The sequence below is a fragment of the Sciurus vulgaris genome, assembly GCF_902686455.1.
Source record: "Sciurus vulgaris genome assembly, chromosome: 17".
NCBI classification, from domain to species: Eukaryota; Metazoa; Chordata; class Mammalia; order Rodentia; family Sciuridae; genus Sciurus; species Sciurus vulgaris.
The window spans coordinates 74,218,588-74,245,881 of record NC_136478.1 but is presented as its reverse complement, the minus strand read 5'-3'; the positions used below and the strand labels follow the sequence as shown (position 1 = coordinate 74,245,881).

Genomic DNA, 27,294 nt, shown 5'->3' with positions numbered 1-27,294 from the left:
GGAGGCGATCCAGAAGGCATGGTAGTCCCGGAATGCAGGAACTTTGTGAAGTAGAGCTGCTGGCGAGACACCCCTCCCCCCGCTGGAGCAGTGAACTCGGACAACTGGGAGCATCATAGAGGAGGCTGCTCAGCACAGCACTGGGACTCAGAGCAACCACTGGGGCTCCGGTGGCTGCCCAGGGGAGGAGCGGTGAGGAGAGCTGTGTGGACTCAGAACACCGGGGCCTGCCCTGAGGACAAGGAAGAGGAGAAGCACGGTCGCTTGGATTCGGAGTGGCTATACCAGAGCCACAGGTGGTTGCCAGAGGAGGAGGTGTGCGGTGAGGTGTTTGGACTCAGACCACTTCTGAACAATGGGGCATACCCTGAGGAGGAGGAGGAGGAGCAGAAGGAGCACGGCATGTCGTTTGGACTCGCAGTGACAGCATTAGAGTTCCAGGCAGCTGCTCAGAGGAGGAGGCGATTGATGAGTTGTGTGGACTTAAAGCAACAGCTCCTGAACACAAAGGGGCTGTCTGGAGGAGAAGCGCGGTGGGTCGCAGGGTCTTGAGTGACCACACCAGAGCTCCGGGCGGTTGCCCAGAGGACACATGCAGTGGGTCACGTGGATTCAGAGCCACTCAGAGTGACCACTCCAGAACACCCGGGGGATTACCTGGAGGAGGAGGAGGAACGGGGAGGGATGCTTCGACTCAGAGTGATTGAATGCCCAGGGCTACAGGTGGTTGGTGGGAGGAGGAGGCACGCAGTGAGTTGCTTGGACTCCTAGTGACCGCACCAGAATACTGGGTGGCTCTCAGGTGGAACAGGCATGTGGCGGGTCTCTGGGACTCAGAGCGATTGTATGGGGCCCCAGGTGGCTGCTCAGAGGAGTGGACACATAGCCAGGCGATTAGGTGCAGAGCTGGGTCCCAGGATCTAGGAGGCTTCTTGGTGGAAGAGCCCCACAGAGACTTGCTTAGGGGCAGAGCAAAGGTTCCAGGACTGCGGGCGAACCTCTAGGACGGAACTGACCAGCGAAACTTACCCACCAGGTGAGTCTTCCCTACCGGGTGAGGTTTCCCCACAAGGATGGTAAAAACAGAGACACAGGCCCACAGGCCTTGCCTCAGCCCGCAGCCTAGTTCCCCTTTGGATGACCATTGGTGAACAAGTGGAGGCACCACTGCCCACTAGTAGGGAATATACACCACCCAAAGGCCACCACTCCTAGAGAGGGAGCTTCCTTGTGAAACACTGCATTATCAACTTCCTGAGTCCAAACACCTCGCCGCACCACTCCTCTCTGGCAACTGCCTGTAGACTCCGAATCCAAGTGCCCACGCTCCTCCTCCTCCTCCTCAGGGCAGGCCCCGGTGTTCTGAGTCCACACAGCTCTCCTCACCGCTCCTCCCCTGGGCAGCCACCGGAGCCCCAGTGGTTGCTCTGAGTCCCAGTGCTGTGCTGAGCAGCCTCCTCTATGATGCTCCCAGTTGTCCGAGTTCACTGCTCCAGCGGGGGGAGGGGTGTCTCGCCAGCAGCTCTACTTCACAAAGTTCCTGCATTCCGGGACTACCATGCCTTCTGGATCGCCTCCCCAACAGGAGAGACTCACCCGGCTGCTTTGAGTTGGTCCCAAGTCTCTCTATATCTCCTCTTTTGAATCCTGAGTCCTGGAGCAACATGAAATGCAGCCACCTTCTAGGCTGCCATCTTGAAACCCCTGAGGGTTCATTATTATATAATTGGACTTCTAATCTTTTAGAAATCATAAATGAATTCAGTAAAGTAGCAGGTTACAAGATCAGTGCTCATAAATCCACTACATTTTTATACATAAGTGATGAATCTTCAGAAAGAGAAGTTAGGAAAACCACCCCATTCACAATAACCTCAAAAAAAATAAAATACTTGGGAATCAATCTCACAAAAGAGGTAAAATACCTCTACAATGAGAACTAAAGAACACTAAGGAAAGAAATTAAAGAAAATCATAGAAGATGGAAAGATCTCCCATGTTCTTGGATAGGCAGAATTAATATTGTCAAAATGGCCATACTCCCAAAAGTGCTATACAGATTCAATGCAATTCCAATTAAAATCCCAATGATGTACCTTACAGAAATAGACCAAGCAATTTTGAAATTCATCTGGAAGAATAAGAAACCCAGAATAGCTAAAGGAATCCTTAGGAGAAAGAGCGAAGCAGGGGGTATCACAATACCAGATCTTCAACTCTACTACAAAGCAATAGTAACAAAAATGGCATGGTATTGGTACCAAAATAGACAGGTAGATAAATGGTACAGAATAGAGGACACAGACACAAAACCAAATAAATACAATTTCCTCATACTAGACAAAGGTGCCAAAAACATGCAATGGAGAAAAGATAGCCTCTTCAACAAATGGTGCTGGGAAAACTGGAAATTCATATGCAACAGAATGAAGCTAAACCCCTATCTCTCACCCCCTACAAAACTCAACTCAAAATGGATCAAGGACCTCGGAATCATACCAGAGACCCTGTATCTTACAGAAGAAAAAGTAGGCCCACATCTTCAACATGTTGGCTTAGGATCAGACTTCATTAACAGGACTCCCATAGCACAAGAAATAAAAGCAAGAATCAACAACTGGGATAGATTCAAACTAAAAAGCATTCTCTCAGCAAAGGAAACTATCAGTAATGTGAAGAGAGAGCCTACAGAGTGGGAGAAAATCTTTGCCACTCATACTTCAGGATAGATCACTAATCTCCAGAATATATAAAGAGCTCAAAAACTCTACACCAAGAATGCAAATAACCCAGTGAACAAATGTTCTAAGGAAATGAACAGACACTTCACAGAAGATCTACAAGCAATCAACAGATATATGAAAAAATGTTCACCATCTCTAGTAAGAGAAATGCAAATCAATACTACCCTAAGATTCCATCTCACTCCAATTAGAATGGCGATTATCGAGAACACAAGCAACAATACGTGTTTCGAGGATGTGGGGAAAATGTACACTCATACACTGCTGGTGGGGTTGCAAATTAGTGCAGCCACTCTCGAAAGCAGTATGGAGATTCCTCAGAAAACTTGGAATGGAACCTCCATTTGACACAGCTCTCCCACTCCTTGGCCTACACCCAAAGGACTTAAAATCAGCATACCACAGAGATACAGCCACATCAATGTTCATAGCTGCTCAATTCACGATAGCCTGATGGTAGAACCAACCTAGATGTCCTTCACTTGATGAATGGATAAAGAAACTGTGGTATATATATATATATATATATATATATATATATATATATATATATATATATATATAATGGAATATTACTCAGCCATAAAGAATGATAAAATTATGGCATTTGCAGGCAAATGGATGAAATTGGAGTACATCATGCTAAGTGAGATAAGCCAATCTCAAAAAACCAAAGTATGAGTGATCTTGCTGATAAGCAGATGATGACACATAATGAGGGGTGGGAGGGGTCAGTGTTAGTGTTAGGGTTAGGGTTAGGGAGGGGGGTCAAGAATGGCGGAAGAAAGGACTGTATAGAGGGAAATGAGGTTTGGGAGGAGAGACGGGGGAAGGGAATAAATAACAGAATGAATCAAACAACATTTCCCTATGTAAATTTAGGATTACACAAATGGTGTGCCTTTACCCCATGTACAAACAGAGAAACAACATGTATCCCATTTGTTTATAATAAAAAAATAAATGAAATAAAAATGTCAACTAACAAAAAAAAACAAGAATAAAACTTAATATACAATGTTAAGAGTAATTAGTGTATTTAAGAAATTCTTGTTAGTTCAACATATGAATTAAGCCTTGTTTCTTAACAGTACATTAAATATTTGACCTTAGGGAAGAAACTTAAATAGCTTTCATTGTTGTCTCACATACATATAATCAACTTAGTTACACACAAACTTGTTGAAAAATGCCCTTTACTTACACACAGGCATTCTTAGCATTCATTTAGACCCTCATGTCACCAATTTATGAAAACACAAGCAACATTAAAGTACACCACCCATGGAATTCAGGAATTTAAGAGTATTTTGTTATATCTAACAGCATTTTAACTTTGTAAATTAATCAGATGTTTTTCTAAACACATTTATGAAGATTAGTTCCATATATGTCAAATCCAATTTACTTATTAACTATAAGAATTAAGGTATCAGACAAGTGTATTGGACAGCATTTACCTCTTCCATGTTGAAGAAAATTAAATATCATGAGAGAGCAAGAAAGAGAGGCACAGAGAGGGAGGAAGAGGGAGGGAGAGAGAGAGAGAGAGAGAGAGAGAGAGAGAGAGAGAGAGAGAGAGAGAGAGAGAGAGAGACTCTGAAAACAATTTTTCTGTATTACAGCCCACAAGATCTTTAAAGTGGATACTTTTTTCCTCAGTCATAGGATGGTCACTCCCTGGGCCTGCTGTATATTACAGTTTACATTCCAAAGCAGGCATCACCAAGGCTAGGCAAGGGAAATTGCTGTCCAGGGCTTTTAACCCTTATTTTCCTGGTTGGTAATCAGGTCAATTTTGCATGCAGAAAATTATGAGACATTACTTCCCACTGTTTTGAGAAATGGGCCTGCTCTATCATACTCCTTACTGAGACATGCCATTGCCTGTGGGGCTGGAGAAAGTTATTTTTCTCTCTCTCAGTGATATACAGGTTAAATTTTTGCTCCATAGGTTAAGATGAGGGTAAGTGCTTGAAATAAGGATTTTCACATGACTTTAGGCTGGGAACTCATCTCATTTGCCATTTTTCAATAAATGACTTTTTCACTTTTTAACAATTTATTGATCAAAAGTTCCCTATTTGGGACATTGGTGCAGATTATCTCATTTGTACTGTGGCCATATTTGAATGCTGGACTTAACAAAGCATTCGATTTAGATAAAAGACTGAATCATTCTCATATTGTGGAGGGGTGAAGGACTGGACCAGACCTGGAAGATTTGCCCCTACTTAGTGAAGGTGTGTCTGAGTGAGGGGATAAAAGTGTGGCTGAGCAAGCAAAAAAGCACAGGGTGCAGGTGGAGAAGGTGAAGAGTGATCTTTTAGGTCAAAAGAGGTAAAGTCATTATGGTTGGGAGGTGAAAGTGTTAAGGGACAGTGAGCAGGGAGTACCTGGGTGGGGAAGTAGGACTGACTTAAAGAGGGGTGAGAGTGAAGAAAAGAGAAGGCTTGAACATAGGGAATCACAGCCTGCTTGCTGCTGTGACAGAAGTTGTATAATCCTGTATAATGGTGGGATTGAAAGTCCCATTCTTTGGACTGAGGAGTCATTATCTAATTTATATTGGGGCCAAACTGTGTAGCAACAGAATATGAGCTTTTCAAGTTTGAGATCTGGAGTCAAATGGAGAGGCTGAAAGTTTTTGAAGAGACAAACAAGGGGTTGGGGTAACAGAGAATTTTAGATTGGGCAGAGTCCTTGGCTAAGAGTTCTCAGGAGACCAGAGAAGGAAAACAGGAGAGAAAGGGGTGTCTCCACAACCTCTCTGATTTCCCACATAGAAGGAGACCATCAGTGAGGGTTGTCACCATCCCTGACAGGTCTGCAGCCAAAGCCAAGGGAGAATCTGACCCAGTGCTGGGATTTTTGTAGAGAGAGAGAGAGAGCTCAGAGCCTCCATAGAAGAGTTCTGAGGACACACTGCCAGTAGAGGAAAGACTGACTAGAGTCGAATTCCGTTGTGGACCAGAAGGTTGGCAACATCGAGTCATGAACCCACTATTGTGCATATTGGCCAGGGAGGAGGGGGCACTGTCAAGATGGCTCAGATCCCAGTGAAGGAAGAACCAGCAGGCAATGATTGTGGATCCGTCCTGGGATTCAGTACCAGAATATTAGGGTAGCTTCCACAAAAATCCATTGCAGACACAGCACAGAGTTCAAGCAATGGTTTATTGACAGAGACAGTCTGCAAGGCTGTCCCTCTGTGAGGAGCTGTAGCCTGCAGAAATCTTCATCATGTCGCCTTAGGATCAGACTTCCTCAACATGACCCCCAAAGCACAAGAAATAAAAGCAGGAATCATAATTTGGATAGAATGCAACTAAAAAGCTTTTTCTCAGCAAAGGAAACTATCAGCAATGTGAAGAGAGAGCCTACAGTGTGGGAGAAAATCGTTGCACTCATACTTCAGATAGATCACTAATCTCCAGAATATATAAAGAACTCAAAAAACTCTACACCAAAAATACAAATAACCCAATCAACAAATGGGCTAAGTAAATGAGCACACACATCACAGAAGAAGATGTACAAGCAATCAACAGATATATGAAAAAATGTTCAACATCTCTAGTAATAAGAGAAATGCAAATCAAAACTACCCTAAGATTTCATCTCACCCCAATTACAATGGTGATTATCAAGAACACAAGCAATAATAGGTGTTGGTGAGGATGCGGGGAAAAAGGCAAACTCATATATTGCTAGTGGGGTTGCAAATTAGTGCAGCCACTCTGGAAAGCAATGTGGAAATTCTTTAGAAAACTTGGAATAGACCCACCATTTGACCCAGCTATCCCACTCCTTCATTTATATCCAAACTACTTAAAATCAGCATACTACAATGATGAAGTCACATCAGTGTTCATAGCTGCTCAATTCACAATAGCTAGATTATGGAAGAAATCTAGATGTCCTTCAATTGATGAATGGATTAAGAAACTGTGGTATATATACACAATGGAATATTACTCAGCCATAAAGATTAATAAAGTTATGGCATTTGCAGGCAAATGGATGAAGTTGGAGAAAATCATGCTAAGTGAGATAAGCCAATCCCAAAAGTCCAAAGGCCAGATGACCTCTCTGATAAGTGGATGATGATACATAATTGGTTGTGGGAGGGAGGAAAGAATGGTGGAAAGATGGATTGTATGAAGAAAAAAGGAGTGGGAGGGTGGGGTAATGGGAAAAATAACAGGTTGAGACAAACATCTTTACTCTATGTACATGTATCATTACACAAATGTTAGGACTCTACTTCATGTACAACCTGTACAACCCGAGAAATAAGTTTTACCTCATTTGTTTACAGTGAATCAAAAATAAATAAATTTTTTTAAAAAGAAGAAAACACAAAAATGATCCCAGTAATTGGAACCTGGAGATTTGGTTTCAAGTCTTCAATAAATCTCATGATCTATAAAAAAAATTGATATATTATCACCCATTCTACATAGTTTAAAAAGAGACCAGAAGTATATGTGATCTTCCTTAAACTTCTAAAATGTATTGAGCAAAATGTGAAAAGGAACACAAACATACTTAAGCACCATTTGTCTCACCTCCATTCAGGGGTGAAAGATGAGTCATGGCTGTGTGCCCTTCCACACCATCTCCAGGTACTAATGCTAAGTATATAAAAAAAAATCCTGTGTGCGTGTGGGAAGGGTCAGAATCCATCCTCAGATTACTGAAGCACTTAATTGCAGCAACTCCAGAATCCACTGCCCTGAACATAGCAAATATGAGGGACACGTCCATGTTCCCACACCTGGCAGAATGCTCCTCCCTGTGCTGCACCTGACAGAATACTTCTGTCTGGGCAGCAACTGGCTGCATACTCCCCCCTGTGCTCCCACCTGGCTGAATACTCCTCCCTATACACACATCTGGTCGAATGCTCTTCCCTGTGCTTCACATGGTGTAGAGACATGCTTACAGCTGTTTGAGGAACAGACCGTGCATACACGTGTGCGCGAGGACGTGCCCATCTGCTGGTGTGTGATGCCTCCTCCTCCCCCACCCTTACACACGCATGGTCCCCCCAGCAGCACTTGCGCTGTGGCCACACACGTGAGGCATCGGATGAGGGAGCACACTGGAACGACAGGCACCTGGGGGTGCTGCTCTACGCGTGCTGCACTTGCCTCACTTCCACTCCTAGGGGTGGTGGCTTGCTGCTTTCTCTCTTCTCACAGTGACAGGTGGAGCTGGTATTGGCACCAAGGCATGTACTTGGGAGAGAGGCAAGCAAGGAAGCAAGCAAGGAAGCACCCCTGAGAAAAATAAAGAAGTTGTTCATTCCCAGTCTGCCTCCGATTCTTTCCTGTGGTCTCCTTGCTGCAGGTGGCAACAAGTGGTGGCCTGTATGGGGCATTTGGCACGGTGGGTAAGTACTGAGGAACCTTGCGGGTGTCTCTGGCCAGAGTGGTTTAGGGCAAGGGAAAGTAAGAAGAAATGGGGTCAGAAATTTTAAAGACCCAAATGACTAAGGTCATAAAAAGATGTATTAAAAAGTAATGGCACGGCAGTGAAGGAAACAGGATCTAATAGTGACAGACAAACAGGGGGTTCTTCTTCCTAAAGGAACATTTCCTATGAAGCCTTAGGAGAAGTACAAGAGTGAGAATCTGGTAAACAAGGAGAACAAGGTGAGGAAGAATTGAGTGATAGTGACTTAGAAAGTAATTACTCAGATAATTTAAGAAAAACCAGGAGAAAAGGTAGGGGAAAGCTAAATCCTATGCAGCCTTCTGCACCACCATGGGAAGATCCTCTGACCAAGGCCATTCAGGACCTTTCTAAGTGCTTAGACACCCTTGAATACAAAGAACCCCAAAATTCATGGGACCTGCCCATATTTGAGGACCAAAATAGACAGAGATACAATCAACCATTAGACTTTAAAACCATTAAAAACTTTAAAGAGGCAGTTATGACATATGGACCTCAGGAACCATTTACCATAAGTATGTTTGAGTCTTTGAGTAATTTAAATTTAACTCCTACTGATTGGAAACAGTTGTGCAGAGCAGTGTTATCTGGAGGACAATATCTGATTTGGAGAGCTCAGTGGAAAGAAATATCTGTTGAAACTGCTCACAGAAACACAGCAGCAGGGTTTCCTGGTAGAAATGTTGATATGCTAACAGGAGGCCAATACGTTCCAATAGATACCCCAAATCAATATGATCCTGGAGTGTATGCACAGATATATACAGCAGCAATCAAGGCATGGCAAACAGCCCAAGTATGTGTCAGATTTTTGTAGACCAAGTTTTACAACCCATAAGAAAAAAGTATCCAACTCATCTGTCTCCATTATGTGGATGACATTCTATTAGTTCATCCTGATCATTAGAACCTACTTGCGATATTTGGGGATTTGGCTATCAGCCTAAAACAACATGGGTTGATCATAGCAGAGGAAAATGTATGAACTAGATCCCCTATCTTGTATCTAGGATTTCAAATTATGGACACATTCATCAAACCTCAAAAAAATCTAGCTCAGTAAAGATCAGTTAACCACTTTAAATGATTTCCAAAAACTACTGGAGTATATTAATTGGCTTTGACCAACTTTGGGCCTCTCCACAGGAGAATTAAAGCCTTTATTTGACACACTCCATGGGGATCATGATCCATCTTCTCCAAGATCTTTAATGAAACTAGAGAAGCTTTAAGTAGAGTAGAAAGGGCTACTGAGTGTGCCCACTGTGATAGAATTAATTTCTTACAACCACTTCTGTTTACACTAATTCCTTCTCAGTATACGCCCACGGGTATTGTCTGGTAAGATGGACCATTAATGTGGTACATTTATCCGCCTCTGCTAAAAATATAATTGAACCTTATACCTCTATGGTGGCACAGCTCATTCTTTAAGGGATAAAATGTGCAGTTAGAGTGTTTGGTATATATTCTACTGCCATTATAACTCCTTATTCTGCCCAACAAGTTGAAATTTTATGTGCTAATGATAATAACTGGGCTATTGCTAAATGCTCTACTTCTGCAAAATTTGATAAACACCCTCTAAAGTTCCCATTATTGTCTTTTTGTCTTAATCATCCTGTTATATTCCCCCAAGTAGTTAAAAAACAACCTATTCCCAGAGCATTAAGTGTTTTTACTGATGGATCCTTTAATGGTACTGCTGCAGTGGTCACTTGCCAAAATACTATCACTCATATTATTTCTCATAAGTCTGCTCAATTGGTAGAAATGGAAGCTGTGATCATAGCCCTTATAGAATTCAGGGAACAACCCATAAATCTTTTTACAGACAGTAATTATATTGCTCAAGCAATTCCTAAATTAGAATTGGCTTGACCTATATTTCCTCATACTCCAGCTTTTAGGATATTTCTTCAAATACAGAAGATCTTATGGGAACGTAAAGAACCTATGTTTGTTGGACATAGAAGAGCTCATACCAATTCGCCTGGTCCTCTACATGAGGGTAATCATAAAGCTGATCTTCCAACTCAAACTATTTTCATATTTTCTTCAGTAGAACAGGCTGCTCAATTTCATGCTCAATTTTACGTTAACAGTACAACATTACAACGTAGATTTAAAATAACTAAAGAACAAGCTAGAACTATTGTTAAGGGATGCCAATCTTGTGGTATTCATTCTCCAGTTCCACATGTAGGCATCAATCCCAGAGGGCTTTTACTCAATCATTTGTGGCAAATGGATGTTACTCATGATCCCAGCTTTGGTAAACTAAAATTTATTCAAGTGTCTATTGACACATGTTCAGGATTGATTTTTGCTTCTCTCCATTCTGGGGAAAAAGTTAAAGATGTTATCTCTCATTGCTTACAAGCTTTTGTAGCTATGGGCATTCCTAAAATGCTTAAGACAGATAATGGCCCTGTTTATACTTCATCATCTTTTACTCAGTTTTGTCTTAAGTTTCAAATTACTCATAAAACTGGAATTCTTTATAATCCTCAAGGCCAAGACATAGTGGAGCATGCTAATCAAATGCTCAAGCTCATGCTTTTAAAACAAAAAGGGGGAGATTGGGTTACCCCCAGAGATAGACTAGCTATAGCTCTTCTTTAATTTTTTAACTATGAATTCAGAGGGTTATTCTGCTGGAGACAGACATTGGAATCCTCATCAGCAACACAAACTGCTAGCCTGCTGGAAAGATGTCCTTACAGGGATGTGGAAGGGTCTGGACCCAGTGTTAATATGGGGGCAAGAATCTGTTTGTATCTTTCCACAGGATGCAACCTCTCTGGTGTGGGTGCCGGCAAGACTCATCAGACAAGTCACCAGTCGTTCAGCAGTTGATAAACAACATGAAAACAGTGAACATGAACATGATAATTCTCCTCCTGATGATTCCACTGATTGATGGAAACACTTTACAACTCTGGTCTGTAGTTACAGGATGGCCTTGGCCTCTCCCTTTAACTAACACCTCCTCTGTTTATCCCCCATTGTTTTACTACTAATAGCACACTGGGTTTACCTGCTATACTTGTGGATTCGGATATTATGCATTTCTTAATTACTTTTTTCAACTCTCTGGTAGTTTATGTTTCTCCATTTCTTATAATAATGATTCTACCCATCCCTGTGTAATACTTGGCAACCAAACTCTTGGTACCTAGATGGGGCCCACCTTGCTGGGAGTTTTCCCTTTCATGGCCTTCTTTGTGGTCTGAATGTCAAGGTTCCTCTGGAGCTGTCTTTGTAGGTGGAACCGGATCTTTTACCTTTGCTCCTAGATTTAGTACCTACTCTAATAGTTTCTTTTCTGGATATAATTTTTCTTTTCAAAATCCTTTAATGGTACATACAGCCAATTCTTTTGATTCCTGGTCATTTTTCAGAGGAAGAGCTTGCACAGACATTAGTGCTCTGTGTATGCTTCACGGAGGTCAATTTATTAATGGGTTATATGATTATAACACCTCTACAGTGTTTGAAACAGGTCTTAATATTTCTAGATCCTCCTCCCTGATTACATTTAAGCCTACCCCTATATGTGTCACATCACTGTTCATCCTTATAGTCTCTAATGCCTCCTCCATTAATCATACTTTAGAGTGCACTCCCTCATCATGTTTTTTTTAACTCGATGTTGGAATAGTATTAGTTTTGCTTTAATGATTGTTTTCGAGTTCCTAGGTACCTCCCAATGCCAGTTTTAGCCAATGTGGAAGACCTTCCTGTCGTGTTGTATCGACATAAGAGGGATTTTGGAATATCTCTAGCTGTGGCTGTGGCTGTCACTGTGTTATCAGCTGCAGTTACTGCTGCTGGAGCTGCCCTAGCTACAAGTATTCCCACTGCACAGGCATTGAACAACCTCACTGGTAGTGTGGCCACGGCTCTTCAAACACAGGAAACCATAAATCAACATCTTCGTTCTGGTATAGTCATACTCAACCAACGTGTTGATCTTCTCCAAGAACAAGTGGATATTTTGACGGACCTTGCTGCATCAGGAAGTCTTGGACATTATTCAGGACTATGGCTTACAGGGGTTCAATACCATAATTTTAGCAGGGCTGCCAATTTATCAAGACAACTTAGTGCTATGCTTAATGGATCTTGGAACTATCAGTTTGATAATCTCACCAGATCACTACAAGCCCAAACAATCTTAGTAAATTCTACTAAAGTCAAGGTGCCCTCTGTTGCTGATGTAATTACGTTTTTTAAAGATATTGTACAATGGAGTCAAAAATGGGCAGGCATTATGGGGTTCTGTTTAATACTTCTGCTGTTCATTGTGTTAGCATTTTATTGCATGTGTAAGATGCGCCTATGCCAACAAAGGGATAAGATCATTGTAAAAAATGCACTTGCCACCTTAGAAGCCGGAACTTCTTCTCAGGCTTGGCTGTCTCAAATGGACGGCTGGTAGTCAAAGATGGGAATGTCTCATGTGACTAACATATCAACCTAAGACAGGAGCCAAGACAATAATATCAAGCTTCTTGATTATCTGATGTCGGGTAAGAATGTCAGTAAGACATGTGGATGCCTAAGACAGGCACAGTCGATCCAGATGTAGTGATAGCTATCACGCATCCATTAAAGTTTTCTTCACCTTTTGAAACAAAAAGGGGGAGATGTAGAGACATGCTTACAGATGCTTTTGGAAGAGACTGCGGCGAGGGGGAGGACACGCCCACCTGCTGGCGCCGGATACCTCCTCCCCCACCCTTATGCTCGCACAGTCTCCTGGCTGTCCTGGCGCCACAACCCCAGCAATCTCGCGCGTGAGGCATCTGACCGAGCACACCTGAACGACAGGCACCTAGGGGCCCCGCTCTACGCATGCCGCTCTCATCTTGCTTTCACTCCTAGCTGTGGTGGCTTGCTGTTTTCTCTCTTCTCACAGTGTCAGGCAGAGCTGGTGTTGGCACCAAGGCATCTACTTGGGGAGAGAGGTAAGCAAGGAAGCAAGCAAGGAAGCACCCCTGAGAAAAATAAAGAAGTTGTTCATTCCCAGTCTGCCTCCGATTCTTTCCTGTGGTCTCGTTCCTGCAGGTGGCAACAACATGGAAGTATGCTTCTCCCTGTGATGCATCTGGCAGAATTCTGCCTGTGATGCACTGGCAGAATTCTCCTGCCTGTGATGCACCTGGCAGAATGCTTCTCCCTGATCCAGCACATGGCAGAATGCTCCTCCCTGTGTCCAAACTTGGCAGAATGCTCCTCTCTCTGCCCATTCCTGGGCAAATGTTCCCTTATATGCCCACCCCTGGCAGAAGGCTTTCCTGTGCCCACAGCTGGGAGACTGCTCCTCCCTATGCCTACACCTGGCAAAATGCTCCCCACATGTGGCAGAAGCCTCCCCACTCTTCTACACCAGTCAGAATGCTCCTCCCTGTGCTGCACCTGGCAAAATGCTCCTCCCTGTTCCTGGACCTAGCGCAAAGACCCATTTTGTGACCACACCCGGAAGAATGCTTCTCTCTGTACTGCACATGACAGAATACTCCTCCATGCGCTGCACCTGGCAGATGCTCCTCTTTGTACTGCACATTTCAAGATGCTCCTCCCTGTGAACTTAGATGGCAGAATTGACACTCCCGTTGCTCCACCTGACCAATGCTCCTCCCTGTACCCGCACAGGTCAGAGGTCTCCTTCCTGTGATGCACATGGGTGAATGCTCCTAACTGTGCTGCACCTGGAAGCATGCTCCTCCCTGTGCCCACACCTGCCAGAATGCTCCTCCCTGTGCCCACACCTGGCAGAATGCACCTCCCTGTGCCTGAACATGGCAGAATGCTCTTCCCTGTGCCTGAACATGGCAGAATGTTCTTCCTTCTGCTACATCTCGCAGAATGATTCTCCCTCATCTGAAACTGTTACAATGTTCCTCCATGTGCCCACATATGGCAGAATACTACTCCCCATGCTGCATCTGGCAAAATTCTCCCTGTACTTACACCTGGCAGAAAGCTCTTCCCTGTGCAGGACCTGGCAGAATGCTCCTCCATGTTCCTGAACCTGGCAGAATGCTCCTCTGTGCCCACACCTGGGAGAATACTCTTCCCTGTGCTGCACCTGGCAGACTGCTCCTCCCTCTGCTGCACATGGCCAAATTATCCTCCGTGTACCCTCACATGGCACAACGCTCCTCCGTGTGCCAGGACCTCACAGAATGTGCCTCCCTGTGCAGCACATGTGTGCATGCTCCTCTCTGTCCCCACAGCTGGCACAATGATCCTCCCTGCCCTGCACCTGGCAGAATGCTCCTGTGCCCAAAACTGGAAGGATGCTCCTCCCTGTGTCTGAAACTGGCAGAATGCTCGTCCCTGTGCTGCAAATGCCAAAATGCTTCTCCCTAAGACCGCACCTGGAGGAATGCTCCTCCCTCTTCTGCACATGGCAGAATGTCCTCCCTGTTCCTGCACCTGTATGCATGCTCCTCCCTCTGCCCACAGCTGGAAGAACACACCCTGGTTTATGCACCTGGCTGCATGCGCCTCTGTGCTGCACGTGAGAGAAACCTTTTCCCTGTGCCTGCTTCTGCAGAATGCTCCTCCCTGTGCTGCACCTGGCAAAATGCTCCTCCCTGTGCTAAACATGACAGAATACTCCTCCCTGTGGTGCTACTGCCTTCATGCTCCTCCTCATCCTGCACCTGGCATAATGCTTCTCCCAGTGACCACAACTGGCAGACAGCTCCTCCCTGTGCCTGCACATGGCCAAATGTTTCCTCCATGTGCCCTTATGTGGGATAATTCTCCTTGTGCTGCACCTGGAAGAAAGCTCCTCCCTGTGAACACACCTGGCACAATGCTGCTCCCTGAGGCCCTAAACTGGCAGAATGCTCCTCCCTGTGCTGCACCTGGCAGAATGTTCCTCCCTGTGCCTCACTTACCATAAGGCTCCTCCCTGTGAACACACCTGGCAGAATGCCGCTTTCTGTGCTGAACGTGGCAGAAATCTTCTCCCTGTGCTCCACATGGCAGAATACTACTCCATGTGCCCTCACATTGCCGAATGCTCCTCCCTTTGCCACACCAGGCAGCATGCTTCTCCCTTTGCCCACACCTACCAGAATGCTGCTCCTTGTGCCTGCACCTAGCAGAACGTTCCTCCCTGTGCCCAGATCTGGTAGAATGGCCCTGCTTGTGCTTCCATTGGGAGAATTCTCATCCTGTACCTACACCTGGCACAATGTTTCTCCCTGTACCAACAACTTGCAGAATTCTACTCCCTGTACTTCTCCTGGCAGAATGCTCATCCCTTTGCCCACACCTGGCAGAATTCTCCCTGTGTTGCACCTGGCAGAATGTTCCTCCTTTTGCCTACACCTGGTAGAATGCTCTTCTATTTCCCTGCATCTGGCAGAATTCTCCTCTCTGTGCTGCACCTAACTGTATGCTCCTCAATGTGCTGCAACTTGCAGAATTCTCCTCTCTGTACTCGAACTGACAAAAGCTCCACAGTGTGCTGCACCTGGATGCAGGCTCCTCCCTATGCTGCACGCTCCTCCCTATGCTGCACATGGCAGATTTCTCCTCCATGTGCCCTCACATGAAAGAATGCTCCTCCCTGTCCTGCAAATGAGAATGCTCCTCCCTGGCCCACACCTGGCAGAATGCTCATTCTTAAAACCGCACCTTGCAGAATGCCCCTTCTTGTGTCTTCACCTGAGACTGCGTGCATGTCCTACTTGAACAAGATGTGTACCATTTAGTACCTTGCTTTTGTATATTTGGTCTGTTTTCCTCAACAGGAATCAGTTTCCATGGGAAACATTGTGTTATATCTCCTGAGTCTCAGCTGCCTAGAAGAGTGCCTCACCTGCTGGGAGAGGGAGGGGACATTGAAGCACTCTTGGAGCAGTAAAAGGATATGTCCTTGTGTCACTCTGCCCACGTGAACCACTCTGGTTTCATTTTCCACTAAATTCACATGCTGGCATTATTCAGTTTGGGCATCCTAGAAGTCCCTAGGTATTTCAGCAATCACACCTTGAAGCCCAAGTTTTCCACGAGACTGAAATTCAGCCAGAGCCATGTGCTCCATGTCCCCTCTCAGTAGGCAGGTCCCTGTGTGCTCTGATCAGCCTCCACTGGGACCTCTCCTTATGCCAATGTGAAGCCTGTCCCATCTGCTTCTGCCCTTGAGGGGCTTCTCATGGCAAAGGTCTTGCAGAGACATGCACAGTCCTCACCACGTGTTCCCCAGATGACCTCCTGTCCCCATGCAGGTGCTGTCACTGCACCTGCAGGTGAAAGGACAGACACTTCCCAGCAAAGTGGTGAGGTCATAGAGTCCCTGACATTTATCACCTTCCCTGCCCACACCTGCACAATGCTGCCTGGGAACACTGACAGAAAGCATCATTCAGCTAAGTGTCCATGCATTCATATCACTCCCAGATTCTGAGAAGGGAGTCTTCCCCAAATGCAGTAACAGACACAGAAGCATGGATCCAGAGGGGATTGGACATGAAACTATGACAGTGTTCTCTCCCTCTCCCTCTCCCTCTCCCTCTTCCCCTTCCTTCTACCTTCTCTCTCCCCCTTCCACTCCCTCTCTCTCTCTCTCCTCTCCCAATCTCACTCTCAACCACACACACACATTCACAGCAGCTCTTTCAGGAAACACTTCATCTCTCCTTCTTGCTCTGACCTCCCTCTGAGATGTCCTCACTGGTCCCTGACTAACACTCTCTGCTCATTCTACAGGCTTCGCTCTGCAGACCCAGGTGAGCTTAAGGAAGGTGAGTCCCCAGTGGGCCCTGGCATCCAGGTGAAGGTATGAGTATGGTCATGGGCTCTTGCTTTCCTTCATTCTGATCCCAGGGAGAGGAGGCAGAGCCCAGGGTGATCATAATGCTAAATCTAAAACTACTCTCCTCGGGAGAGGAACAATAAATAGTTGGTTAGATAAACTTAAAAGAGTTATTTCCTTTGTCAAGGATGAAAAGGTGATTGGGGAAATGTGTGTGAACTGTGATGGGGACAGAGGAAGGGAGAGGCCAGCCAGGGACCCTGAGTGCCTGAGTCTGACTGTAATGACACTTGGCACCCCAGCCTGTAGACAGATTGTAAAATGCTATGCTGCTTTTTCATCCCACAATCAATCTGTTATTCTGAATAACCCCACACAAATTTTCTTATGAAACAGGAAAGAACACCCATTCACATCAGGGATGCTTTGGATGGGCAGGTGGGTGCCCTTCCCTGAGGACTCAGGGCATCTATTTTGATCCCGTGTGTCCACACATCCCTAGCATTGTTGGAAACTTTGAACTTTACTTGCCCTATGAATTTCAGCACCTATTTATCAGTCAGAATTTGAAAATACACCACAGCCTCACGGGCCCAGGCTCCTGTTAGGGACCTGACTTCATGCCAGCCTGAAGACTCCTGCTGCAGCCTGACCCCCTGCTCCCTTGGATACATGGCAGGCCTGGTCTCTCAGCCATCCCTGTACTCTCCCTTCCCCTGTGTTTACTCTGCCTCACAGTTTCAGCCCTATCATGGAGCTGTAGTTCACTGATGAGTTTAAACTGCCTTCTGTCTTGCAGATGCTGTAAAGTGATCAGTTGGGACATTCTGCAAAAAACCCCCAAGCCCACAGTTGACGTGGGTGTGTGCTCCGACTCCACCTCCCACCCCAGTTCTCCCAAGGCCAGCGTCTCTGGTGAGGCTCCTTCCAGACACCTTTTCCTCCATCTGGAACCTGGAGAAAGGTGTCTCCTGACTCACCCCTGCCTGACCAAGTAAGCAACATAATTTATTCCCTTCTGCCTTTTTGAAAGCAACCAGCTGCCCTGCAGGGAAGATGGCCGGACATAAGGTGGGTCTCCTCTGCCCACCTCCAACTTCCATTCCACACTGTGCAGCCCTTACCCAAGACTCCAATGCATTTGTTCAGTGTTCACACATGAGTGTGAGGAGAAAAATGTTTTCTCAAATATTGTAAATTGAATATCCATTAAAGCATACCATTACACTTAAACGATTACCAAGATAAAAATGGATAAAGCAGCATGTCGGATTAGTGGGTTACAATGTCTAGATGTCTCACTGAAGAGAAATAGGAAATACAGATGTGTTCAAAACTTATGCACTGCCTGCATTAACTCCTCCAATGTTATGTGGTTTTGAGTTACATATATTTTATTCACATATTCTTGAATTATACTGAAAGGGTTGGTTGTCAGTTCTGTAAACAGACTTTTATATATTTCAAATGAATAATGATAACACATTTGCAAACATGATTGTGGACCACAGCCTAACCTTCCTCTTCCAGGGCTGTAATTTTAATATATGTTTCTGTGTTTTATTTATCTGAAGCCTAGAATGGTGGTACCAGCCCATGATCCTGACTACTTGAGAAACTGAGGCAGGAGGATCACAAGTTTGAGGCCAACCTGGGAAACTTACCCAGACACTGTCTTGAGTAAAATATTAAATTGGTGATGGATGGGTTCCGGCTGTCCCCATGGACCCTGCTGTCCCCAGAAAAAGGAAAAAAATTACTACTTGCACTATTTCGGGTAAGTACAAATACAACAACATAGTGAATAATCAAACAATCTCTTCTTTTAACTTTGAAAATTTTTGAATTTGATATGAAAGGTGTATACTATTTTTAGAGAATCATGGGAAAATACATGTTTGTACTATTAAATACAGATCGGCTCACTTTACAAAGTCAACGTTTCTACCCTTCCATCGTGGCCAGTCTCTGCCCCAATATTTCTGTCCTTATATATTTAAAAGAAATATATGCTGCACATGTCTGGGTCTTGTCTTTACCTATAGAATATATGCTTGAGAACAACCCACTAAAGCCCACAAGGCTCTGTCTACTCTCCCTGTACACACACCTGCTGGGCACCTTGACCCTGAGGAGGGACCCATGTCAATGCACAGGGCTCCTCATCCTCTCCCCTCAGAGACAACTGCTGGGCACCCTCCACCCTGAAGGCATCCATGTCCCTGCACAGGCCTCCCCCTCCTTTCACTGCAGAGACACCTGCTGGGCACCCTCCACCCTGAAGGCATCCATGTCCCTGCACAGGCCTTCCCCTCCTCTCCCTGCAGAGACACCTGCTGGGCACCCTCCACTATGAAGGTGCACCCATGTCCCTGCAAAGGCCTCCCCCTCCTCTCCCTGCAGAGACATCTGCTGGGCACCCTCCACCCTGAGGAGGGACCCATGTCAATGCACAGAGCTCTCCATCACTCTCACCTTCACCTGGAAGTTAGAGACTGAGGCTTTGTGCAGCTCAGGTTTTTATTATGTTTTGTTTGAGCAGGTGGGCAGAAAGTCATTGTCTCTTTCATGTGAGAGTATTTAGTGTATGGTAAGTATTACATTGTGGCTTGTCCTGATGGTGACACATTTACTCTTATTTATTTATTTCCTGACATTAGGTACTACCCACACTCCAGTTGCTGATGTGATCTGTTCAGCATGGATATGGGGATTATTTTTCTCACTCAGACAGGAGTAGGATTCCTGGGAAATTTCTCCCTCCTTTGCCTCTATAACTTCACCTTGTTCACCAGACGTCACCTCAGACCCACGGATTTGATTCTCAATCAGCTGGTGCTGGCCAATTCCATTGTTCTTCTCTCTAAAGGTGTACCTCAGACTCTGGCAAGTTTGGGATGGAAACATTTCCTGGATGATAGGAGATGTAAGCTAGTCTTCTATTTTTACAGAGTGAGCGCTGGTGTGTCCTTCAGCACCTTGTGCCTGTTCAATGGCTTCCAGGCCATTACGCTCAACCCGGAATCTGTAGGTGGATCTCGCTCAAGATCAGATCCCTACAGTGCATCGGCTCCTGCTGTCTCCTCTGTTGGACCCTGCATCTCCTCATAAATTCATTTCTGCCTTTAGTAGTGAATGGCCCACTGAATAAGGAAAATCTCAGTGCAGAAGGGAGTCATGGCTACTGTTCCTGGTCAACAGAATATAGTCAGAGCACCTTATACTCAATCTTTATACTTTTCCCCTGACTTGATGAGTCTGGTTCTCATGGTCTGGGCCAGTGGCTCCATGGTCGTCCTCCTGCACAGGCACAAGCAGCGAGTCCAGCACATTCACAGCCATGTCCCCAGCCTCAGAGCCTCCCATGAGGTCAGGGCCACACGCACCATCCTGATCCTGGTGAGCTCCTTTGTTTCCTTTTACTCAGTCTACACTGTACTGACCATGTGGATGACCCTAGCTGCAAACAGAGGCCAGTGGGTCGTGAGCAGCTCCGTGCTGGTGGCCTCATGTTTCCCAGCACTCAGCCCCTTTGTGCTCCTCATCAATGACACCCGTGTCTCTCAGTTCCCTCTCTCACTGCCGAGTGAGGAAAAATTGTGTCTCCCTAATCCACTCACCTGTCAAGGGGTCTGTTCTCCTTGAGGTATTTGAATGTTCATGTCAAAATCTGCTCATATTTGAAGAGCCCCCAGTTCAGACAGTCTGACCCTATGGCACAGGAGGTGGCAATATCTCCTCTAGCCTCAGCCCTAGGCCAGACCAAGCACAGACACCATGCACATAATTAAACAGGGATCTGACCCTGTTTCCAATTGGGAAGTTTAGGATATTTTAAAATAGTGTATTAGAAGAAATTGTTGAGATTACAGATAAGGAAATTCTTTCCTTTAAAGTCTTATGAGAACTACTGAAGCCTTTTTGCCATTTGTTTCTAGTGTTTCAGTATCATTTCTTTTTAAATTAATTATTTTTCCTTGGCAAATAATTATGATAGTTCAGAGATAAAATGTGATGTGCTGATCTCTGTACACTTTATATAAAGAGTAAATCACCTACATGCACCAACATCTCAATAGCATCATTCATTTCTTGTGAGGATGTTAAAAATCTTTTGTTTCAAAAATCTTGAAATACACATTCCATTTTATTAACTATGGCGATAAATAGTTTTCCAAGGAAGTTTTGAGCCAACATTTTTGGCAGAGGGAAATGAACTGCATGACTGGTGTGAGGAAGTCAAGTGCAGCTCACTGGGTGGGCTGATTCTCATGGGATTGGAATGCAAACAGATATAGTGAGCAGGGGAGTAGGGCCAGGGAAGGTTCTGGGCCTGCCACCTAGGATAGCCAAGAAAATCTGAGTGGCTGTTTAAGGTGACAGACAGTGCAGTGAATCCAATCAGGGTGATGGAAATCCCAGGCCTTCTCACTGAGCAGTTCTCACTATGCTGTTTTGTGTTGGGGAGGTCTGTAATCCCAGCCATCCTGACCAGTCACCAGAGTGCCAGGTTCAAACCAGGATGGGCAACTCAGCCAGACCCTGTATCCAAATGTAAATTTAAAGAGCTGGGGATGCAGCCTCAGTGGTAGAGCACTCTGGTTATATATAAATAATTAAAATAGTTTCAGTGGTTTCACGTGTTTCTACTAATAATACTGAAAATCTTGAAGGCTGGTTTTAGTCAAGTGTGTCATGTGTACTTAGTCCTTACAATCATGATCAGTTTCTAATGGATAACGTTGAGTCTCTAAACTCTTACTAAACGTCTCTTGCCTATTTTCACCCCACATGAGAATTCTCATGCACAAAATTACATAGAATAAAAGCTGCTGTTTAAAGGTCTATCTGAAGAACAGCAATCTCCTCTCTTGATAAAAAAATAAAGGAAAGAAACAAACCCCCATATTTAATATTTTACATCTGTAAATTTATGAACAAGCATCTGTAAATATAGTTATTGAAGTGCCAAGTGTTTTTATTTAGTTAATATTAGAATTATGAACTTTTGTACTTCACAACATCATCATAGCCATTTGTATGCATCGCTTGTTTTTTAAATAAAACACATACTCTATCACTATTCTTGTTTTCTTTAAAGTAACAGTGTATGAGGGAAATTGTCATTTCTTCTTACCCTATTTTATCAGATTTGAAATCGGTATAACAATTTATTGCTTTGCATCTCACATTTCTGAAGTACAAGTCGAGGATCTGCATTGAGCAAGGACACACACCAAACCTCGCCTGAGACCCCCCAACCCAGGGCCCAGGAACTCCCTTCCATGCTGCCCCCTTGCTGGTATCACTTCCCAGTGTAAACAGCAAACACCTGTGAAACAGTGCCGACACCCCAGGTCTGACCAGGGAAACTAAGGGAAAGCCCCTGCTTAAGACCCCACACCTATCATGGGTATCTAAAAACCTGGAAGGAGCTTTGGCCATGCACAATCGGCACTATGGGCAAGTCCAGGGACTTCCATCACCCCTCACTCAGTCTAAGCCTCTCTGCACCAAGCTCACCCAGGCGTGGCTCAGGAGTGTCTGGGGAACACCCTGGTCTGCCCGCTGCACCCTGCAGTATGCATGCCCAGTACCCTGCTTCCCTGTTTCTCCTCACCTGGTGTCCCTCTCCTGGAACAATGGGACATTGTCCTCTCACCCAGGTCCCAGACACTGAGTGTTCATCTGAGGGGAGACTCCTATTGCCTAGTGTGTTTATGTTGGTTGTTTCCTTTCTAATCCAGCATTCCTGAACACTGTGTTGATCCTTCAGAAGGGATTCTATCTGCACTTACAACTAAACACTTTCCCACCTTCAGTTCAGTTCATACTTCTAGAAAAGCATTTTATAAACTGCTTCAGGAATCCTGCAACCCCCAGGACATGGTTCCTTCCTCTGGGTGGGTTTATGTCCTCCCTGGAAAGGTTCAGGCTTCATGCCCTTTCTTACACAGGTGCCACTACCAACAGGGGGCCAGTGACACCTGGTAGCCCCATTTGCTCCTCAGCACTTGGTTTTTCCTGTTCCTGCAACATTTTGTTGGCACTCCAAGGGGAGCATTGCAGCCTCACTATACTCCCTGACCTCCTGCACCTTCCACACCCTCCACTTCTGATGCAGCAGGTGGTCAGACTGGAAAGGGGAAGCACAGGCCACACCTTTTAGTGGAGACTCCTCAGGAGAGGCAGAGTAAGGGTTGGGATCCACTGGTGTGGTTTCCTGGGCTCTGGGGTTGGAGAATGTCTCTGGTTATCTGACAGCATGCTCATTCAGAGCAGAACTATATTGGATGTACGGAGTCATGACATGGATCCCCAGTTGGAAAAACGCAGCTCCTTGGGAGCTCACCTGCAGGAGACGAGGAAATCATCAACTGTGGTTGTTCCCCATGGTTAATGGGCACCACAGCAGAATCTAAAAACAGCACACAGGAAACTACTGGTGTCATGGCTATTTGGCATCATTTGGGGGAATTTTTGAGGTGATGACAGTGGAGATTTTAAAGAGCAGGACATAAATTCCCAGCAGCAGAGAGAATAGTTTGCATCTCAGGGGAAGGGAGAAGCACAAAAGAAATAGACGAAGTCCGTGGTATGCATCCTTCAAATAACTTCTGAAATTGTAGAGCATTAGTCAGGAAAATAGACGTGAAAAGTGGGGACCTGCAACAGTGGAGCATGGCAGAACTACAAAGGTCTAAAGTATAGGTTGCGGTGGCCATGCCGTGATCCCAGCCTCTCAGGAGGCTGAGTGGGAAGACCCTTTTCAAGGTGTGGCTGACACCTTACCATTTAGATTCTACCTCAAAACTAAAAAATAAAAGTGCTGGGGATGCTGGGGATGTAGCTCAGTGGTAGAGCATCCCTGAGTTCAATCCCCAGTACCAAAAATAAATAAGAGAAGAAGAAAAGAAGACAGAAAGAGTCTGTAGACAGTTAATATCTACAGATCGCAATAGAAGGGTTGATGAGTTGACCAATGATGGAGACAGAAGTGTGATTTTGCAGTGATTGCTGGTTTCTTGGGTCAGGCACAGGTCCACACATGTTTTTGGAAGGTGCATGACCTGCTGATTGGGTCAAGTCTCTACAATGATTCGTGGGATTTGTGTGTAACCAAGAAGATGCAGAAGTCCTGGTTAGAGATGCAAGTGAAGAGTTTGTGATGGACACCTGAAAACCACCAGGGAGTGAGGGGTCACTCCCTGGGGACTGAGAGGCTGACACCATGAGCAGACATCTCTGGAAGCACAGAATTGTACCACTAATGCACTTGCCTTTCATCAGGGGAGAGGGAGTAAGCCTCTGGCAGGGAGCCCCTCAGGATCCTGGGATAAGCAGATGAGACCTAAAACCAATATATCCTCAGTCTCAAAGGAAGAAATTCAGAGCCTTATTCAGTACATCAGGGACACAGAGGGGTGGGGTGGGTTTTACCTGGAGAAGGGTCATCTGCTGTGGGAAAATCCTGTACTGGGAGCTCTCTCTGGGAGCTGGACTTGGAGCATATCTCCAACGTGGACGTACATCCACATGGTGGGCCTGGGGCACTGAGTATGTGGGTCTCAGGACTCACCTGGAAGATGGCTTACCCAGAGGTTTGGACCTCTATTAGAAGCCAATAAGAACTCCCCAGTCAACATGGCAGGACTACTGGAGCCAGAATGTGTGCAGCTGAACTTGACCTGTGTGTGTTTTTAACTTTCTTCTGGAAGTTTAGTTTCAAACCAGTCGTGTGTCACAGGAGTAGCTATTTGGTCCATAGGATGTCCACCTTAGTTGATCCCAGGACTCCAGAGTTCCTCCTTCTCCACTCCTTAGGAGGTGGGGGCATGATAGAAAATGTATGAAGTTAAATGCTGTGGAATGAAGAGACTCATTTAGAGAGGCATTGTCAGGTTGGATTTTTGGGGATGAGGTATTGGGGGATGAAACCAGGGGCATCTTACCACTGTGCCACATCCCCTGTCCCTTTTTATTTTTTACTTTAGACAGCATTTTGCTAAGTTGCTGGAGCTGGCTTTGAATACAGCAATCCTCCTGCCTGAGGCTCCCAAGCCAATGGGGCTCCATGTGTGGACCCCCACACCTGGGTCAGGTTGGAATTTTGAAAGGACTTGTTTGAGGAGACCATGATATACCTTCTTGGCACAGGCTGTTTGAGACCTTTTAGAAAGTTGAGATGCTGTGCTCATTTATCAGAATTGTTGTCCACAACTGCCAAGGACGACAGTCCTGGGGTGTTCTGGTCATCTAGTCTCTGCAGATGTACACACTTGTTTTTCCATGTGTATTTTTGTGTCTGTGAGGAAGAGACTCCCCTTATTGGGGGTATTGCAGATGGTGTCCCATCAGTTTATAATAAAAATGGGTCTACTTTTTGGCTGGATGCATCCAAAACTAGAATCCCTGCCTGGAATTTGGCAAGTCTATTGTTGTTTGGGTCCCTTTTGACTAGTGACCTGCTGGCTGGGGGGGGAAGTAGTAATATTCTACCAAGCTCTGTCACGTATGAAGTTAGCAACCCCAAGTTCTCATTGCTGCTCACCCAGCTAATCTCAGGGAACTTTGTAACTAGACAAGGTGTCCTGGGACAGGTTTGACCTCACACAAACCATAAAAAGGGGCAAGAAAGTGAGACCAGGGAAGGCCAGTCACTCCAGAGGTGTGGGTCTAAAGGTGCTGCTGGTGATGCTGCACTTTTGGGCATCTTGCCATGACTTACACCCCTGCAGGCAACTTGGATTCAGGGTCACAGGCTCAGGCTTCATGGGACACTCTGTTTTCCAGAGTTCAGTGTTGTGGCCAGGGATTGCTATTTCCATGGTGTGTAGCATGAGGCCAACTGAGGAAGATGTTTTCCTCAACAGTGGCCATCACCAGTGGCCAGAGCCTCCAGGAGGAGGGGGGGATGTTGTCAGTGTCTACAGAGAGAAGGATCAGGGGTCACTGAAAGGGGCCTGTTGAATTTAGTTAAGGCAGATTTTAGAGTCACATTGGAGGGAGCCAGTGAAGCTAGGTTGCTTTGTAGGTAGTGACATCATTGAAATCATATCTAAACACTTAATGAGGAGTATGTTGCCACCAGAACCCAAAAGGAATGGGAAGATGCTGTACCTGCGTGCCTTGAGGAGCATGTGGACATACCTCCTTGGAGGATGGCGTGTGGCACTCTTGATGTTCCTCAGTGGAGTCCTTAGGGAGTCGGGCTGCAGGACAGAAACTGTCCAAAGAAACCCTGGACAGAACCTGGGTATGACAGAGCTGGAACATACCTACTGGTGTCGATTGGGTAGATCAGTGACCAGGATCACTCCTGAGCTCAGGAAAGCAGTCATGACTGTTCTCTTTTGGAATAAGCAGGGCTCCATGGCACACCTGCACCTGTCCTGCCTTTTTCTGCCTATTTTACTGGCCTTGAAACCACCTGAAGTAACAGTCTTTCTCTGTTCTTTGGAGTTGGTCAGCTGCAGTCATGGTTTCCAGTGTCTGCCTACGAGAGGGATGAGGCCGGTGCATCTGGCCAGTAGTTTTTCCTGGGATGCTCCTTGGGAGAAGCTCCATGGGACAGCACATTTTCTTCTCTGATATTTTTAGAAGAGATGTATCTCTAGGGAGGCGGGTTCTGAGACTTCCCCCATCCTGGTCTTTTCAGATTAGCTCCTGGTTGCTCGGTTAACCTCTGCCCCTGACAGGACCTCCCTTCCTAGGGCTTCTCAGCCTTCCTGTTGTGGTTAATTGGCTTACCAAAAAAAAAAAAAAAAAAAAAAAAAAGAAAAGAAAAAAAACAACCTTTACTGTCTTGAATTAGGGGGTAGTTTAAGAGTACACATGTGGAGAAGCTGCGGCTGTAGTCCAGTGGCAGAGTGCTTAACTAGCATGTGTGAGGCACTGGGTTCAATCTCAGCACCACATAAAAATGAACAACTAGAAAAATTATTTAAAAAAAGATATGTGGAAAGCTTCATCCAGAATCTGTTCCCAGCCATGGCTCTGCATCCTCTTCTGCACAGGTTATGGCTTGACCAGAATGTAGAGAACCCGATGGCCTCACTCCTCATCGTCAATGCAGGCCTGCATTCTCTTCTTCCTCCTTCTTCCTTTCTGCCATATTTTATGGGCCTGTGCTTGGCTGAGCTCTGAGATCTCAACATTGCCCTGGACATACACCTAGGACACATCTCCCTGTCTGCCTCTATGGCTTTGCACCTACAGGTTCATCCACTAAGCAGGGTCCTGTGAGTCTGCCCTACCTTCTTTAATTCTGCTTCTTAGAGAGACTCTGCTTGACCAAACAGACCA

General features: G+C 45.4%; 1 long non-coding RNA gene and 1 pseudogene across 2 annotated transcripts in view; both read left to right on the top strand.

Moving 5' to 3' along the window:
• The first annotated feature begins 243 nt into the window (after window positions 1-243).
• Window positions 244-27,294, top strand: part of LOC306647941 — a 203,182-nt gene continuing 176,131 nt past the window's right edge. Inside the window, exon 1 of the long non-coding RNA XR_013760220.1 lies at window positions 244-315. This is a non-coding gene — a long non-coding RNA (uncharacterized lncRNA). The remainder of the gene's footprint in view (window positions 316-27,294) is intronic.
• LOC306647726 (vomeronasal type-1 receptor 1-like) lies at window positions 19,690-20,634 on the top strand (annotated as a pseudogene). Its single transcript has one exon. The product of its transcript is annotated as a vomeronasal type-1 receptor 1-like (transcript).